The sequence below is a fragment of the Ursus arctos genome, unplaced genomic scaffold (assembly GCF_023065955.2).
Source record: "Ursus arctos isolate Adak ecotype North America unplaced genomic scaffold, UrsArc2.0 scaffold_4, whole genome shotgun sequence".
NCBI lineage: Eukaryota > Metazoa > Chordata > Mammalia > Carnivora > Ursidae > Ursus > Ursus arctos.
Window position 1 is genome coordinate 20571426 of NW_026623056.1, and position 18453 is coordinate 20589878.

Genomic DNA, 18453 nt, shown 5'->3' on the forward strand with positions numbered 1-18453 from the left:
CCTGACTCAGGGCTGATCTCAAGACCCTGAGAGATCATACCTGAGCCGAAACCAAGAGTCAGACACCCTACCAACTGAGCCACCCAGGCGCCCCAACAGGCCACCATTTTTAAAGTTGCCAGACAGAAGATGTTTTTGGATAAGCAAATAATAGACAAATCACTGGGATTCAGGGCATTCATAATTTCTTCCCAGAAAGTTGTAAACAAAGAAGGGCATATAACATGTAACCTTGTCTTCCCTTTCCCTGTTTGTCTTCTATTACTCACTTTCTGTTCTTTGACCTTCTGCTGCTCTCTGTATTCTAACACTAGCAACATGTACATTCGTTGGTCCTATTCACAGACTGTGAGAGCATGAAGGCCCCTTAGAGTGCTTTTACTCTGATCTAGTGAGGGAATACCAAGTCCCAGAAACATAATGGGGTTTATCCAAGGTCACAAAATAATTTAATATCAAGGCTGGATCTTGAGTCCAGTGCTATCATACTGATGACTTTAATAATGTGGAAAAAACCGGGACAAGTGTCCTATCTATAATTTCTATTTCTATGAAAAAATAAAAACATTAGAAATACACAAAAATGGAGAGGGCTCAATGTTCGTAGACCCTAATAAGAGAAATTCTAAAGGAAAATAAACCAAGAAGGAGTATCAGGGCTGCAACTAGGACTGATGAGCAAAGAAAATGGCAGCCATATAGTTTAACCTCCAGTAAGTTAGGCATATCCTAGGAATACGAGTTGAACATTAGAATATGATTTATAATTACAATATTATTTGCCACTTGCACAAAACAAAATAGAAAAATCCTATGATCATATCTCAATAGATGCAGAAAAAAGATATAATAAAATAAAAACACAATTAAAAAAAAAAACCCTTAGCAAACTAGGAATAGAAATTTCCCTGAGTAAAGACTATCTATGCAAAAATTACCCCAAATGGTGTGACATTAGAAGTGATTCTTCTAAATTATAAACAAGAGAAAGATATCTACTATCACCACTTCCACTTAATTTTGAACTGAGAACTCTAGTCAGTACAGTTATATTAGAAACATAAATGAAATTTATAAAAAATGGGATGTAAGAAACCAAACTATCATCAATCATAGATGATGTAACTATAGGAAATTGGAAATCCAAAATAGGCAGATAATTGGCATTCAGAAGTTTAACAAGTTTGCCAGCTATAATGTTAATATACAAAAAATGCATTTTATTTCTATGCAACAGTCACGAAAAAGTTTGTTAACGTATTTTGAATAAACCATGTAAAATAGTAACAAAAAAAACAAAGAATATCTTTTTTTAAATGCAGAAGACCTTAATGAAGGAAATCATAAAATTTTACTGAAAGACATTAAAGTAGATCTAAAGAAGTGGAAAGATAGACCGTAGTCAAAAATAGGGAACTATCATAAAAATAAAAATTCTCCTTAAAGTGATCCATAGATTTAATGGAATTCTAATCTAAATCCCACCATTTTTTTCTATTAACTTTGACAAGCTGATTATAAAATTTACCCAGAAAAGCAAATGGTAAAATTCCCAAGACTTTTGAAGAACAAGAATAATTTTGTTTACCAGATAAAACCTTACATAAAGCTGTGGTCATTAAGGCAGTGTATTATTTGTATAACAAAACAAATATACAACTGGACCACAGTTGAGAATCCCAAACCAAAACCATCCATTTATGGTTACTTAATATATGACATGGATGATATTGCAAATCACTGTGGAAAGGGTAGATGCTGAGATAATTGGTTTTTCATGTGGAAAAAAAATAACATCCCATGCCTACCTCTTGTAGACAAAACTTTAAGACCTATTAAAAAATCTTTATGATTTTTAGTTTACGAAGGATTTCTTGAACAAAATTTAAAAAAACATTAAATGTATAAAGAAAAGAATGGATAATTTAGACCCCACTAAAATTAAGAAATGTAGTTAATCAAAAGATTCATAATAGATTCAAGCTGAGAAAAACTATTTGCCAGACATGAAACAAAAGGTTACTATTCAGAATCCACAAAGAATTCCAAAGAAAGAAAAAAAGAATTCAGTAGAAAAATGGGCACAAGAACAGATATTTCATGGAAGGGGAAACACACATGGCTAATTGACATATGAAAGAACGTTTAGATTAGTCATTAGAGAAATGCAAATTAACACCAATATGAGTTACCATTTAAAGTATATCAGCCAGCTCAGCAAAAATCTAGAAGTCTGATAATGTCAAGTATTAGAGATAATGTGGAGTAATGGTTATTTATATGCAATACTGTTGGGAGTAGAAATTGTGAAAATCACTTTGGAAAGCAATTTAGTGGGCCCCTGGGTGGCTCCGTCGGTTAAGCATCTGCCTTTGGCTCAGGTCATGATCTCAGGGTCCTGGGATCAAGCCCCATGTTGGGCTCCCTGATCAGTGGGGAAGCCTGCCTCTCTGTCTCCCTCTGCTCCTGCTCCTGCTCCCTGCTCATACTCTCTGTTTCAAATAAACAAATAAAATCTTTAAAAAGCAAGCAATTTAGCACTATCTAATAAAGATGAAGGTGTGCAAATCCTACAACCAGCAACTCCACTCTTGCCCATGTACCCCAGAGACAAGTACAAAGATATAAAGAGCTGTACAGTTTGTTAATGGCAAAAGCTAGAGATAACACAAATGTCCATCTGAGGATAATTAATCAGTTAATGATAGTATATTCCTGCAATGGAATAATGTATAACTGAACATAATGAATGTACCCTAGGCTGAGTAACTTGATATGGTCAGTTCTTAGAAACATAATATTAGAGGGAAAAAACAGTTTTAAAGGATAAATATATTCATATGATTTATAAAAAAATTAAAAATAAGCAAAACTAATTATGCTAAGTAACTATATATGCATATTCTTATGTACATACTGGGGAACAAGATAAAAGGAGGAAGATGTGATTGGTAAAGACATAGGGGAAATTCAGTGGTGTTATTAATACTAGATTTTTTTAGTTGGGTTATGGGTTCATAGGCACTTGTTATGATACATTATAATATGTGCTCTATGTGCATCTTATAGTTCATAATATAATTGTTAAAAGAGAAAGGAAGGGAAGAAGTGCTCCCTGGTAACTCCACTTTCTACTCCAGGACAGAGTCAAGTGCTTAAAACATCCTTAGTGACCAGTGCATCTGAGATTAAGGCTACCTTTGGGAAGGGTCTAAGGGAAGTCTCCTCTCAGTACTTTATTATTTTTTTAAGATTTTATTTATTTATTTGTTTATTTGACAGAGAGAGATGAAGCAAGAGAGGGGACACAAGCAGGGGGAGTGGGAGAGGGAGAATCGGGCTTCCTTCTGAGCAGGGAGCCCGACATGGGGCTCGATCCCAGGACCCTCGGATCATGACCTGAGCCAAAGGCAGACACTTAAGGACTGAGCCACCCAGGTGCCCCTCCTCTCAGCACTTTTTATACAAAATCCTAGAATCCACTTGTTTAGTTAAATGTAAAAGAGGGTGAAAGGAAAATGGAAACTAGAGCAAAGCTCTCAGTGTGGGCCATGCAATTATAGGATATTTCTCTTCCCATAATTCCCTGCCCCTGACATCTTCCACAAAGTCTTCTTCCACCAAATCTTTGCTACTTTCTTTATTGAAACCGACTAGCCCCTCTTCCAAGTTCCCTTTACAGTGCAAACTAGCATACCATCCTCCCTCAATTGTGTCCATGTCTGCATACCCAAACGTTTATGTTTTTATTCATTTATTTATTTATTTTGAGAAGGGAGAAGTCTTACAAATTTAGGGGCTCCCAAAATATCTAGCACAGCCTGGCACATCCCGATCCCAACTGAATTATTGTCCAGTGGAATTAAACTGGTCATCTTTCAACTTCGCCTTAGCTTCATGTCCAAAACAAAGCATTTCACCTCTTTCTGCTTTGGCTGTTATGTTCAGGATATTGGTAAAATACTCATTATTTTCCTACGGCGATGTAAAAGTAACAATGGTAGAGAATTCTGCATGAAGTACCCCAAACAAGTTTCCCGAATTCAGGTGAGAGGGCCCCCCTCTCAACTCTCTTATTAAGGGCATGAGTCGGGTAAACAGGAAGAAGGAAGGAACAAACACACTACAGTCATGTCAACAAAGTCTGCCATGTCCTTTGAGTCATGCAGAACCCAAACCTCAATTTGGTCCCCAAAACCTCCCTCTCATTTACTCATCTAATGGCTCCCCATTCCTGTCTCGTCTCCTTAAAGCCCGCTCCCTCACTTTGTCCGCCCTGCCACAGTCCAGGCTTTCATTCCTTTAGCAAATCATTTCAGAGTCTACACTTTTCTCCCTCTCTCAGTCTTTCCGAATCTACCCCTCACCTCACCTCTAAGCCAGCCTCCACTGTGGCCAGCCTATTTCTAAGCCCCAAATGGGACCACACTGCTCCCCTGATCCCAATCTTGTCGATCTCTTCATTGCCCCAGGATACAACACAAACTCCTTGACATGACCCTGAAGACTCTAAGTTACCTTTTCAGACTTATCTGCTCCCACTCCTCCCCGCCCCAACATACCCTCCATTAAACCAGGAAGCATTTCTAAACTACGCCTTCTCACTTCTCCATGCCTTTGTAGTCCCTTCTTTGTGATTAGACTGCCCCTTCCTCTTCCTGTCTGGCGCCCACCGAGAAATTACAAAAGGACTCCATCCAAAGGCCTGCTTTGAGCCCTGACCAACCCTGACAATAAGCCTCTGACCCCTCTTTCTTAGAACATTAACTTTAAAAAGCTTACAACTGCAAGTCCCTCCTCTGTCCCTTTGAGACATAAGTATACACACACACACACACACACACACACACACACACGCACACACAGACATCTCCTACAGCCCAGGAATATCTTTCTCAAGGAACTGAAAGCCACTGCTTTGAAATGTAATCATCAGAAAGGATAGGGCTTTTGTCTGCCAGTCTCTGTGGGAGGATAGAATCCTGACTTCATGATTGCCAGCTAGCAGACACAGCTGGGCTAATCACAGTCCTACTGACCAACTCTCTTACTGGCTTTTTATAATTTTTCACTTCCTTGATTCTAGTTGAGCCCCTGTCTACTCCCCTCCTTGCTACCTTCTGCTCCCTTTAAAATGCCCAGCACCCCCTGAACAAATGGAAGTGAAGTTTAGCCCTTTCTCCTCCTGTCAGTAGTTACAGAATAAAGTGTTTTCTCCACTTGAACTCATGTCTAGCTTTGTTTCCCTTTGACACTACTACCAAGGCCCAGCCCCCATGTTACCCACTCCTGGAAATTCTCCTTGACTTCCAGGGTGGTGGTTCTCACTCTTCTACATGTAAGCCCATACAAATTAGAGCAGACATGTACTAGGGGTACCTCTCATATTAAACTAAAATTTGTTTTTTTCTAGTCAAACTTCCATCCAGACTGAAACCCTGAAGGTTGGAAGTTGTGTTTTGCTCCTCTCTGTATACACTGAGCCAGGTATGTAACAGGCCTTGAATAAATGCATATTAAGTAGACACTAAATGAATGAATGAATGAATGAATGAATGAATGGGCTGGTGTGAGGAATGGTAAGGGTTAAGATGTACTCTCTTTCTAGAGTTGTCCCTAAGGGAAATGGAGAGTGAGAGATCTGGCTGCTGAGTAAGAGAAAGGCAATTACACTCTTCCAGGAGGAGAGGAAGATCAACCCGTATAGACTTGTTCTCTCATGCCACTGAGATTTTCCACTCCATTTTTTCCCTTCTCAAATCCTTCTAAATTTTTATGTGAAACTTTTTCTCCTCAAGGGCTGTGAGGAACCATTTTGTAGTCTTTTCTGTAATACAGGGGCAAGGGAAGACGCAAATCCCTTCAAACACTGGACAAAATCTGCCAACTGAAAGGGCTTCTTCTTGGGCCATAACCAGACGCAAATGTGTGATGTCAAGCCAACCTAAACTATCCCATTGTTTTCAAGTGTGACTAAGTACTGACTAATATTACTTCCTCTGGCACTTTTTTTTTTTTTTGACTCAGTAGAATGGAAAAGTTCCAGGCCGTTGTTATACATTGCTGTCTGGACAGAATGACTTCCTGTGCATCATAACCACTTGAGAGAGGGGAAAAAAAATGGAAGGAAAAAAAGAAAGAAAGAAAACCTCTCAAGAATTCCCTTAAGTTTAGCAATGGTTTTTTTTTGTTCTTGAATTTTCTTGTTTTTGTTTTTGTTGTTCTGTGCTAGTCACAAAGGCAAGAAAGAATCCAAGTTAGAAAAGACCTTGTCCAGGTCTCTAGTGAGGAGCCAACACTTTCCCTGCCCTTCCTGAGATCTGCAGTGTCGCCATGACATCCTCGCCAAGCCGTTCAAGCATGATGTAAACACTCTCTTTCTTCGGGAGTGCTGTCCCTTCCAAAACAAGTCCTCACACCTTTGGGCTGCCAGCAGTTGCTTCTACCTCCCAGTAGATTATTCCTCATCGTTCTGCCTTCTGGGAAACAAGTTGTGTTTGCAGACAGTAAAGAAACTTCAGAGCCTTGTTCCATGTGGACTAGATCACTAGAGACAGAATTGGTAATGACTTCTCTCAGGGAGAAAATGGAGAAATGAGCAGAACTGAAGCTCTGGGAATATCTTCAAAGGCAGGAAAAAGAGAAGCAGGACACCCATTAAATGTACCTTTGAAAGGTCAGAGAGCTCCCTCCTCCCTCATCAGTAGCAGATGACAGCACATATTGTTTAATATAAGCCTTTCAGACCAATGGAGTCCCACTATTTCCTCTCCTCCTTCTTCCCTTCCAAAATCTTGAAAGATGTCAGCCCCTGCCTCACCCAGCTCCTCTGGATGCAAACCCCATTAGTGTCAGCCTTTGTTCTGAACAGTTAGCAGCCTCAGCTTCTCCTCTCTCCCAGCCTGTCTGGCGGCAGGAAGGATTGACCGACCTATGCTACATTCCAGAGAAAGCCTGCTAGCCATGGGCAATGAGGAAAATCTCCCCTTTCTGAAATCCACTGCCAATGGTTTTGGTCACTTTTCCCAGGTTGTGAGTCATTTCTATAACTTCTGAGTTTCTACCAATTTTAGGGTCAGATGAAAAGCCAGTCCCCACAGGGCCTTTTAGTTCCCTGGGAATTAGGAAGAAGGATTCATTACATGGCAGAGATGATTGCTTTTTTTCTTTTCAACTGCGATTGGTGGCCCCGAAACCACAGCCATCAAATGCAGAAGCTCTGCTAAATCATCACTATTTCAACTGCTAATTAGTTCTAATGTTCACAGCAGAGGAGTCTGTGGGGGCAATAAACCGCTTCTTCAAGTGATTAAACTTCCAAGTGAACACACTTTGATTACCACAAGAACCATGCCTTTGCAAAGGTTCTCCAAGGCAACTAACTGCATCCCCAAGACATAGCTCTGTGAATGGACGATTAGTAGCCTGGAACTTGGGTGTGCACAGGCCTTCACCCTTTCTGCTCTGGCCAAATCCCTGCTCCACCTCTGGTTCTGGTGAGATGCCTCAGGGGACCACATGTGACAAAGTTAAACACGTTTCAGGGAATAGCAAGTTCACTGGGTTGGCTGAGATGACACTGCCCAAAGGCCTGGGCCATCAGATGGAGAATGACTAGAAGTGCAGTGGGGGAGACAGTCATCTGCTATGGCTGGGGTATCAGGGCCCCTGACCCTTGGTCCCAGTTTAAAGGTGTGGATTTGAAGAAAGGCGCTGTGATGGTCAGGAAAACTGAGGCACTGTGCCAAGTACTTGCACATGACATCTCTCCTAACAAAAACAAAGGCATTTATTTGATCCAGCTCTTTTTCAGAGGTATTCATTCAATGTGCTTAAAAAAAAAAAAAAAAAAAAAAAAAAAAAAAAAAACAACCAACAACTACCCATGAACTATAGGCTCACTGTAGAAAAAGTAGAAAATACAAACAAGCAAAAAAGAAAGTTCTAGTATTCCATAAGCTCCTCATCTGGAGAAGCGTTTTTCAACCTCAGCACTCCTGACATTTTTAGTTGAATAATCCTTTCATTGTGACGACTGTCCTGTGTATTGTAGGGTGTTTAATAGCCTTCCTGGCTTCTACCCCCTAGAGGCCATTAGACCACTGTTCCCCCCTCCCCAACACTGGAACAACCAAAAATGTCTGGAGACATTGCCATATGCCCCCTAGTGGTGAAATCACTCCCATTGCGAATCACTGCTTTAAGGATAACCAGTTAACACCATTTTCCAGTCTTTTTTCTTACATACCTACTAGTATTTTCATATTTTAATGGAATTATAGCATATGTATTGTTTTGTATTTCCATTTTCACTTAACCATAGCTCCTGAACATTTTCCCGTGTTGATATCTGCTCTACGTCATCTTAACCTCTTCATGTGCTCCATCGCATGGTTGTGCATTGGTTTATTTCATCCCCAATTTTGGGACAATTAGATTATTTCCAAGGGTAGTGAGAGTATTAAAACAAAAACAAAGCAAAATTATTGTGCCTCTTTTTCCTTCTAAAATGGGAAGAGGTTGGCATAATGCATATGAATAGGTAAATAAATTCTTATGCTCTATCCTTCCACTTACAGAAACCATTGGGGGAACATGAAAAGGACAGAAATCTTAAGACTCTTCCATGGTGAGGTGCCTGGGTGGCTCAGTTGGTTGAGCATGTGATTCTTGGTTTTGGTTCAGGTCATGATATCAGGGTCATGGGATCGAGTCCCATGTCAGGCTCTGCTGGGTGTGGAGCCTGCTTAAGTTTCTCTCTCTCCCTCCGCCCCTCCCCCCAAAAAACAAAACCCCATGCTGTTAATGAGTTAAGACCCTGCATGGAGTCCACTCCTAAGTCTCTAGTTAAGATGGCATACAAGTTGAGAAGTAGAGAGCCAGATTAATTTGAGAACTCTAAGGGAAAGGAAATAGCTTAGGGGTGGGTAGACAAGAAGGCCAAGAATAAGGGATCCTGGATAACAAAGAGCAGAATAGGTGGAAAGAGGCTTAGAATGGGGGAAGGAGGTGCTGAGAAAAGTAATTGTCTCCTGGGCATCAACCTCCTCACTTTCAAGCTCTTAGTAATATTTGACCACACTTTGTCTATGGCCAAGGTACCCAGGGGAGTAAAGGGCATTTGGGGTAGATTATATTACACAAAGTGGTACATTGCAATAAAAAGACAGCACAGGCCCATGCAAAATATAGAGTGAGGATGGACAATTAAACAGATCTTGGAGGCAGAGGCAACTAGGAGACTAAGAATCGCCAGAGATATTGGGATTAGGGCTTTCTCTGCACATGTGATCAGTGTCTGAGCCAATCTTGTTTAAATATTAAAGGCCAAAATTAGCTCAACAGGATAGAGAATTTAAGGAATAACCAGTCAGCACAGATTTAAATTACACTTTTTTGGGGGGGGGCTCTTATAAACACCACTACATTGAATGCTACTATAGTTAAATATTTGCCGAAAAATACTTAATTTTTTCTTTAAGGTAAATATTAGAAATGGAATTGCTCAACCTGAGAGAATGCACATTTTTTAAGGCTTCTGATACCTATTGTCAAACAGCCCTGATAAGGTTTTAATGATTACTATTTTATCATAGCACCAACAGGTTATGACAGTTCTCTTTTCCCCATTATTTCACCAACATTGGTATATGTTCTTCCCATTTCACAGATGAGCTGAATAAGGCTTGCCCATGGTCACCGAGTAGTGGAGCTGGAACCAGAGCCCACAGCTTTCTGACTCCAAGTCCTGAGCTGGTCTTTATCTACTGCGGGGGGTGTTCAATCTGTGGAAGACTCAGCCTGCATCAGCCCTGACCCTGTTACGCTCCTGCTTAATGCACCGATCTTAAGTTAAAGTCCAAACTCTTTCAGTGGCTTGGAAGCCCTTGGAATCCCAATCTCTACTTTCTTCTCTATCCTTTCCCTACCTTGAACTCTAAATTCCCACCATAGAATATCTAGTTCTCAAATGTCCTTTGCTGTCTATCTTGACCTGTTCTTCCCTTTCTCCCCACCCATCTTTCCCTGGGTAACTTCTGCTCATCCTTCAGATGGAACTTGAACATCAAGCCTTTTATGACCTTTGAACTCTGGATTATGTACCCCTACCACTCCCAGTGCTTCTACAGCACTTTTTACTTCCCCCTGAAAATACCTATCAACTGTGTTGGAATTCTTGTCCAATTATTTGACTCCCCCATCAGTCATTAAGCTAGATAGGACAAGATCCATGTTTATAAAACCAAGATCAGTTTTTGTCAAGTAGTGTAATCCCCTTTAGACTAGACAGGTACACTCCAGTTTATCAGAACCCCAAACATTTTTGAGGCTTTCATGAACAGCCTGCCTCACTCCTCTGTGCTCCCTGTTGGCGTCTGTAGGCATTTTGAGTGCACTATTTTTGCAACAGACATATTTCCTGTTCATGCCAGGAAGAACCTTCCGATATTAAGAGTTGTCCAACCATTGGGTGGGCCCTCTCTTCCTTCATATTGTAAGAAGAGCTTCTGCATGTGCTTCTTAGTAACACCCAACCGTCCCAACGTGACTGGACAGGCCAGAGGTCAGGAATGAGCATGCCGCCTGGCGGACCAGCCCACCTTACACGTGCCAGTGGTCTCTGAATGTATGTAGAGCCAAATTGAACAAAACGACAGTCTTGGCAACAGATAACTTTCTAAGACTCGACAACCTGCTTCCAGCCCAGCCAAAGGCTTGCCACTCTGAGGCAAATGTCACTGTGGTGGAGTTGTCTTAATGAGAAGGCATGCTTGCTTCTCTTCTGGGGGAGTTTCCTAGAGCGATGCTCTTAGAAACTCCTTGGCAGGAATCCTGAGCCAGGCTTGGCATTGACAGCGTCCTCCTGCTGGCATTAACAAGCCTCTTATTTAAATGTAAATGAGCTCTCAGTGCCAGTTTGTGAGCGAAACACATCGCTTGTGTTAAACCAGAGCTGGGAATGCTACAACACACCAAATGTCGGCTTGGTTTCCACTTCCCCACCACATCCGCAGTTCTGAGTGGAGCTCTCTGTGCCTTGTCTTCTGCAGACTTGGGAGTCCTCAGACAACAGAGAGAATTTGTCCAGCGAGTCCAGGACCCTATTTATAGCCCGAAATATTCTTCAATATGACCTTGATCAAGTTACTTAGAGTTACCCCCCAAAAACAGGGCATTGTAAAATCGGGATCCCACATCAAATTCCACTCAGCAAAGGGCCCCACAAGGTCCAACAGGCCCCGCAGAGGGTCTTAGCTGCCCCTTCGGCTTTGCTGGCTGTGTCAGTCCCACTGTCCCTGCGGCTTACCTATGTTTTTAGCTGCTCTGATACTTATGTACACTCTCCTTCCTCCTGGCTTCTTCTGTTTCCACCCAAATACATACCGTGTGGTGATCTTGCCTGATGTCTGGTCCTATTTAGCCATCTGCTTCCCCACTCTGTTTCCTGGCCCTTATTTGTCCAATATTATATTCAATTTCCTGTTTTGGCATTTCCCTCTTTCAGATCTTTCTGGAGTTGACTTGTGTTCCTCTGATATCTGGATCTTGAGAGTTTCTTCCCCAGAAGCCCCAGTAACTAGCATTTTTAGAGCATGTGTAATGCTAGATGTGAGATTGTTTCTGTTTGTGTGGGTCCACTGCAGTTGGACTAAGCATGTACCTTGAGACCAAGGCTTGGGTCTTATCTGTGTTGGTAGCCCCAGATCCTGGCCCAAATCCTAATGAGGGAATAAATGAAGAGGTAGAGGAGAGAGTAGGGAAGGAAACCCGTTTCCTCACTAGGATCCTGTTGTGAAGGCCATGTAAGATTTTGTTCCATTTCACCATCCTTTGGACTGGCGTACGATTTTTAGCCAAGTGATCACTTTGACAAAATCCATGGCATCAAAACAATTGAGTTAGCCTCCAGGGTGTGCTATAAACATAAAACATATGTATTATGGGGGCCTTCCATGAGAAGCACAGTGAGCTGGATTCAGTAAGAAATGCAAAACGACATAAAGGCAGCCCCAGATAGAAAATAGGCAGTGTTACCTGGGATGCTTTGAATTTAGCAAAAGTGCCTGTGTTACAGAGCAGAAGCATGGTCCTCAGCTTCGCTGTCTGAACGTCTACGTTTCTGTGCCACTTCAGCCCAGGTACTCATGAAAAGTTACATTTCTAACTACAGAGCCCAGACTAAGGTGGCCTGACCCTGCATCCCACTCTCTCAGTGCCGGTCCCCACTGGTGTCCCTGCACAGACTTGGCTGGGGTCTTGTGCTTTGGAAGATGATTCAAAGACTACCAATGGTACCTGCTGGTCCCAACTAGTCCTCGGGCGGATTTGTGGCTCCAGTGGAGAGAAGGGCTGAGGGCTGCCTGCTCTGGAGGATTTGCACCCACTTTCATGAGACTGAGCGCAGACAACGGTACACAGGCATGGGGGAGGGACGAGATGCTTTCCTTTCTTTTTCAAGAAACCAGTGATAGTCTTGCATTCTGCAGACTGTAAACTGTCGAGACAGAAGCCCTCACACTAAGATTGATATTCTCCTGATGGTGGATGGAAGCAGTGGGTCTCCACAATTGATTCTGCAGGAATCTGGTTATGGACAAGTGGGAGTAGCAGAAGTGGCAAAAGATGAGAGCTAATGCCTTGTGGCTTCTGATGATACTGTGCTTTGTGGGTCCATGTGGATATCTTCCTCAGGAACTCCCAACTAGAGATGGGAGATATCTTAAGGGAAGCTAATTTCTGGCAATGCTTTTCTTGAGTCCTCACAGACTGGTAATGCCTAAGGCATTTCTCCTACTCACCATTAGGAAAAGAACAGTATGGAAAGAGCCTAGGTTCTTTCCCTGGAGTCAGGAAACCTGGTGTTTTGTTCTGCCTCAGCCTTTCATGCAGAGTGTGATGCTGAGCAAATTTTTTCCCTCTGGAATTCAGTTTTTCTCATCTGTAAAATGAGGCAATTGGGCTAAATAAGGCCCAAGAAGAATATACCGAAGAGCAGAGTAGAAAAAGGTTCATTAATTCATTCGTGTAACAAATATTAAGTGCCAGCTCCACATCAGGTAATGTGGGGGGCTCCACAGATAGCAGATATGAGGCTTGATATATGGAAGTTTCCGTCAAGTGGAGAAGACAACCATTAATTAAAGGATTAAAAACAAAGATAACATTATGACTGTGATAATGCTTGGAAGGGGAGAGAAATGGCTCTCCAGAAGCATAAAGAGAAAAATGCAGGGGGCTCTAAACAGCACGTGTACATCGTACTTCAGGACGGCAAGAGTCTAGAGAATGGCACGGGTTTGTGTGCCGTGGAAGGTGCGTGGCCAGCGCTGGGCAAGCCCTGATCCTAGACACAGAAGATGGCGTCCCACAAGCCAAGAGAGGAGAGTTTTAGGAATTTAGTTGTCCAGTAAGAACTTGGTAGAAAGGACTATGTTTTGCGTACCTCCATGCCCCTCCTTCCCCCACACACGTGGCTGCTAGCACGGAGCCCGGTACTGAGTGGGCACTCCACGGATGCCTGTGGAATAAATACATTTTTCTCAACTGTGCAAAAAAGCAAGATGCAAGGAGTTACCTGGGTTGCACAAGGTCCCCTAGTCAGCTGGTGGCTAGCGATAAGATGGAAATCCAACTTTAAAATCATACGATGTTGTAAAACAACTATTCCCATAGCTGCAACCTCAGAACGGACTCCTTAGGAACAAGGTCAAGTGCAACTGAGTCACCAAGAGGAAGGGATCATCGGAAAAACCGTTCCAAGAGGCGCACACATCCAGACGTGTGCACGTGCACGCCCACTCCCTCTCTTCCTCAGCCCCCATCATCATCGCATGGATGTCAGGCTACACCTTTGCTTTGTTCGCAGAGACGGAGGAAGAAAAGGACCTTGCCTGCGACGGTCTCTCTCCCCCGCCATGCATTTTTTCTTCTCCTAAAGGGACACTGGAGAGAAACGCTGTCTGGAAGGCTGACAGCTGGACGGTCATCAGATTTACTGAGGCAGTAGAAGAGGTCAGAGGCTAAGTGGAAAACTGTGTAGATGTAAAACATCCGCTTCCTTGAAGTATCGTCGTTCTCTGTGAAGTGGACGTCGGAAGTGATCTATTGTCCTCTGGTTCTCCTCACTGCAGGACTTGCTGCATTCTCTTCTAAGGGCGAAGCCTGCACGCAGGGTGCCGCAGACACTTGCCAGGCGTGTCGGGCTGACGGCAGTTGGCAGTCAGTCTGGCGAGGGGCCTCGGCACGCTCCTGTAAACAAGGGCAAGAGGAGACTAGAGAACTCACCTCTGGGGGGGTCTGAGTGCAGCTGCGGCTCAGGCTGCCCTCTGAGCCTTTGGCCGGAGCCCTTGGAAATCGACTTCACATCGGTGACGTTCGTGTTTGCAAGAATACAGGGCAGCCTGGTGGCCGTCCCATGTCCTGGAGCAGCCTATTCTGCTTGCACTTTTCAAGATCAGAGAAGAAGCAACTTGGACCTGACAGCCTAAAAATCTATCCCATACTTAGTTATGTTTTCCAGTTGCGTGCACGGCACATTTTAGCCTTGTATGACCTATGGAGCACATATACGTATGTGTTGGGGCCGTCTGTGACATGGGAGTCTTGATGGACAGCGAGGCTGAGTTCCTCCTGGGGTGGGGAGCTGTCTGCAGAGGACTGGATGCTCTAGGGGTAGGTCAGCAGGTGAACTGATTACAGTAGTGACCAAGAAACCTGCTAGAAAGGAAGGTTCCTAAGGGACAAGAGAGAGTGGAGGCCTCTAACAAAGGTCCACAGAAAATGGGCCTTGGGGAAAGGAGAAGGGCCATTCTCAAGATATCATGCCCATTTTTCTCTTGATCAGCCTGCTGTTTCTGTAGTTTTGTTGAAATCTGTAAGGATTAGGAGCCCCAGGCAGCCTCGCTCTGGGGCCTATGGAACAGCATTCTAGAAAACATAGAGAAAGGCAGCACAAGGTGGTTTTACTGCTTTGCGGGTGCAACTATGAGTAGTGTCGGCACCTTTGTCAGCCTCATGCACTTCGATTTGGGGCAGCAGCATGAAGGGTGTTTTCATAGTCTGTTGCCAGAGTCAACAGAAATAACTGGAAGGAACAAAAGGAAATATGCCAAATGCTGCTGTGTACGGGAACACACGTGAGTCACTCCCTCAGGCTGCGCAGAAATAGTTCGAGAGAACTTCATAGAGGGTTGTAGATGTACATGTGTGGATAAGGACCAGGACAGGACTGCCTGGCGACTCGGATCGTGTCCCCACACTTTCTGCCAGATGAGTGTGGTAAACGGAAAACATGAGATTTATTGTTGTTATTATTATTATCCTTATTAATACGTAAAAACCTTCAGTATAGCGCCTGGCATAGAATAGTCAATAAATGTTATATAATACCATAAAAATTCCTAATATGGACCCCAAAACGCTATAGATTGATTACTTTGTCTCAAACTATGAGACATTGTCTTCATTTAGGAACTGTTTATCTTCTCTTCATATAAAATGTTCATATATACATTTTCACATGTATCTCTCTGTATTCACACACACACACATATATATATATATAGAAATTCATATATATACGCTCTTATTGTTTCTGGAATGTGTGTGTATATCCTGCAACTAGAACAAGAATCATGGCTCCTTCGGATGATCTACGAGGAAGATCAGACATGCTGTCTTGTGTTTCCTTTTGGAAGAATGCACCTGAGCCTCATAAACTTTAAAAATTGATGAGCCTCACAGAATTGCAGCTCTCCTGCGCCTCCGCCTGACATTCCCTTCCACCATTTTCCCTTCAGTAATATTTAGGGTAAAGGGCAAGAAAGGATGGTTTTCATGACAGCCATATGGTTGTCAACATTTGGGGGTATTGATCTCTTTTTACCCAACATCTGCCTCTGGTTTGGAGGAATGAAGGGGAGTATAAACCTTTCGGGTATGTCAGAGATATCCTCCACACGTGTTTAGAAAAATTTCTAACCTCTTCCCTTCTGTTTCCCACATATCACCCCAAACAGTGGGAGGGCGTGGTGTAGAACGATACAAGGAGTATCACTCCAGAACCACCCTTTACTAACTCCCTCCACAGCCCCATCACTTCGCCTCTCCAAGCTTCCGCTTCTTCCCCGTAAGAGGAGGTCATGACCCCAACCCCCACTACTTTACAGGACTGCTGTAAAGCCCGAACTAAACAGTGAATGTGAGCGCCCTTTGAAAGCTATCGATAAATGCAAATTGCTTCTGTTGGAGAAGATGCTTCAAGAACATTTGTTCATTGTCTGATATTACAGGGGTGTGCTGCTTCCTTTCTGATGGAGGCTCCTCCCTGACCATGCAGTTCCTCTTGTCAGGCTGAGCAGGTCAACATGTGAAACCTGAGGACGGGGGATCCACTCCTTGCACTCTCTCCAACAGCACGTGTCCTAAAGCTGGGCCCCAGTTTTGAAGCGTATGATGCATTCTCAGAGGTGGAGGGCCTGGCCCTTCCAGGGAGTCTGAGGACTAGACTCTCCCTCTTCGTTTCCATGTTTACCAGTCCTTCATGCTTCCCCAGCTAAGTAGGAAAAGGTCTCAGTTTGGATCCTGCCATTGTGTGAGCCCAAATGAGTCACTTCCTAACTGGGTTGTCTCGGCTTCCTCAACACATTTCTGACCTTCTTACATCCACCAGAATATCTCCACATCTGTGTCTTTCCACCAAAAAAAAAAAAAAAAAAAAAAAAAAAGTCGTATTGCTAATTTCTCTAAGCCTTTTAGACTAGATATTTTTTGTAAACCACAGCTGATCTCTGAGACTCTTGGTTCTTACATGTGGATTTTATCATCTCTTCTGGAAAGTCGTGTAACCAACTATAAAATGGGGGTGTTGATACATTTTTAATTAATAGAATTTTCAAGTAATGGCTGTGTAAGTACCCATGTGAAGGATTTTTCTTGTCAGTGGTTTTCCCATCATGTGCTTAGAATGAATTTCAGTCCGACTGAGTCTTGCTAAGAAAACTCTTAGGACGAGCTCTGCTTTCCCAGCAAATATTGAGATGTGTTGACCTCAGATGGTTGGTTAAGCTTTGTCTTTCACTCAAAGTCTAGCATCAAATCCATTTAGCTTTTTGAGGCTTACCCATTATAAACACTTGGAAGATTTTACTGGCCACTGTGGCAAAGGTATAGTCCATCCCAGAACATACAGAATTCGGTATAATGAGTTAATGGCCTCCTTACCGGTGTCCACATTCAAGAAACGACTTATCTTCCAAGGAACAACCAAGTAAATAAAGTACCAGCAAAGCCCACCGTGAACAGCTTTGGGGTCCTTAAGATTTTATTTTGTATGAAAAGACCCAGGAGGCCAGGAGGCCCACTCTCTTGCCTTTAGTCTAAACTCAACCTATGTTTCTTTTTAACAATCTCCTGGGAATGATGACAGGGGCACAGTGTCTCATTGTGCCTAGCAGTAATGCTGAAGGAGAAAGGCCAGGATCTTCAAAGTTAATACCTCTGGGCTTATTTTCCTTGAAGCAGAGACAAGCCCTTACACATGAACTAAGTGTCTTCGGTCTTTTCCTCATGCTACAAAAAGAAAGTGACCATGGTCAGAATTATGGAATTTCGCTTCTGGAAAAGACCAAAGAGGTCAAACAGTTCAACTTTTACTGGCAGCTGGGATCCACTGTAAATCATCTCTTCGAAATAATTGTTGAGCCATTGCTTGATTATCTCCAGTTATGGGGAACTCACCTCTGATGAGCTCTACTATTGAACAACTTTACAAAAAGTCACTGTTTTTACGCTAAGCTATAAGTGACTTGAATTTCTACCCACTGATTCTAGGTACATCCTCTGATGCCACAGAGAAGTCATTTCAACAAATCTATCCCCTTTTCCAATGGCAACACTTCCTCAATCTGAACATAGTGAACTTTCCCTCTTAAGAAAGGAAATGAAGCTTCCACTTAATCCTACCTCATGCTAGATTCTACCATTACCTCCCACGATCCTCATTATCATTGTATGGGACTGGAGTTACCAACGTTCATTAGCCCACTAAAGCTCAGAGAGGTGGAGTTCAGCAGGGCCACCCCGCTGGAAGGTGACAGGCCAGGAATTCAAGACCAGCCTTGGGAAACCCAAATGGCGGTACCTTCCATCATTGTCTGCTGCTTCCCAGCACAAAGGATCCTGGCAAGACCTCGTGTTGCTCCTTTTCACATGACCCACCTTAAAACAAGGAAAACTAGAGAAGACACATAGCATTAAGTGGCAGTCTTGACTGCCTATCTTGGTGCCAGATACCCTAGAGTGTGAGGTTACTTCCCCAACCTGAAGGTCTGGAACCAGGCAGGAAATTCAGACACGAAACACTGCTCCGAGGCCAGCTCCCAGGGTTCCATTTCAGAGCCGCACTGCTGCTCTACGAGGCAGCAATCATTCCATGGCAATATATTCAAGAGA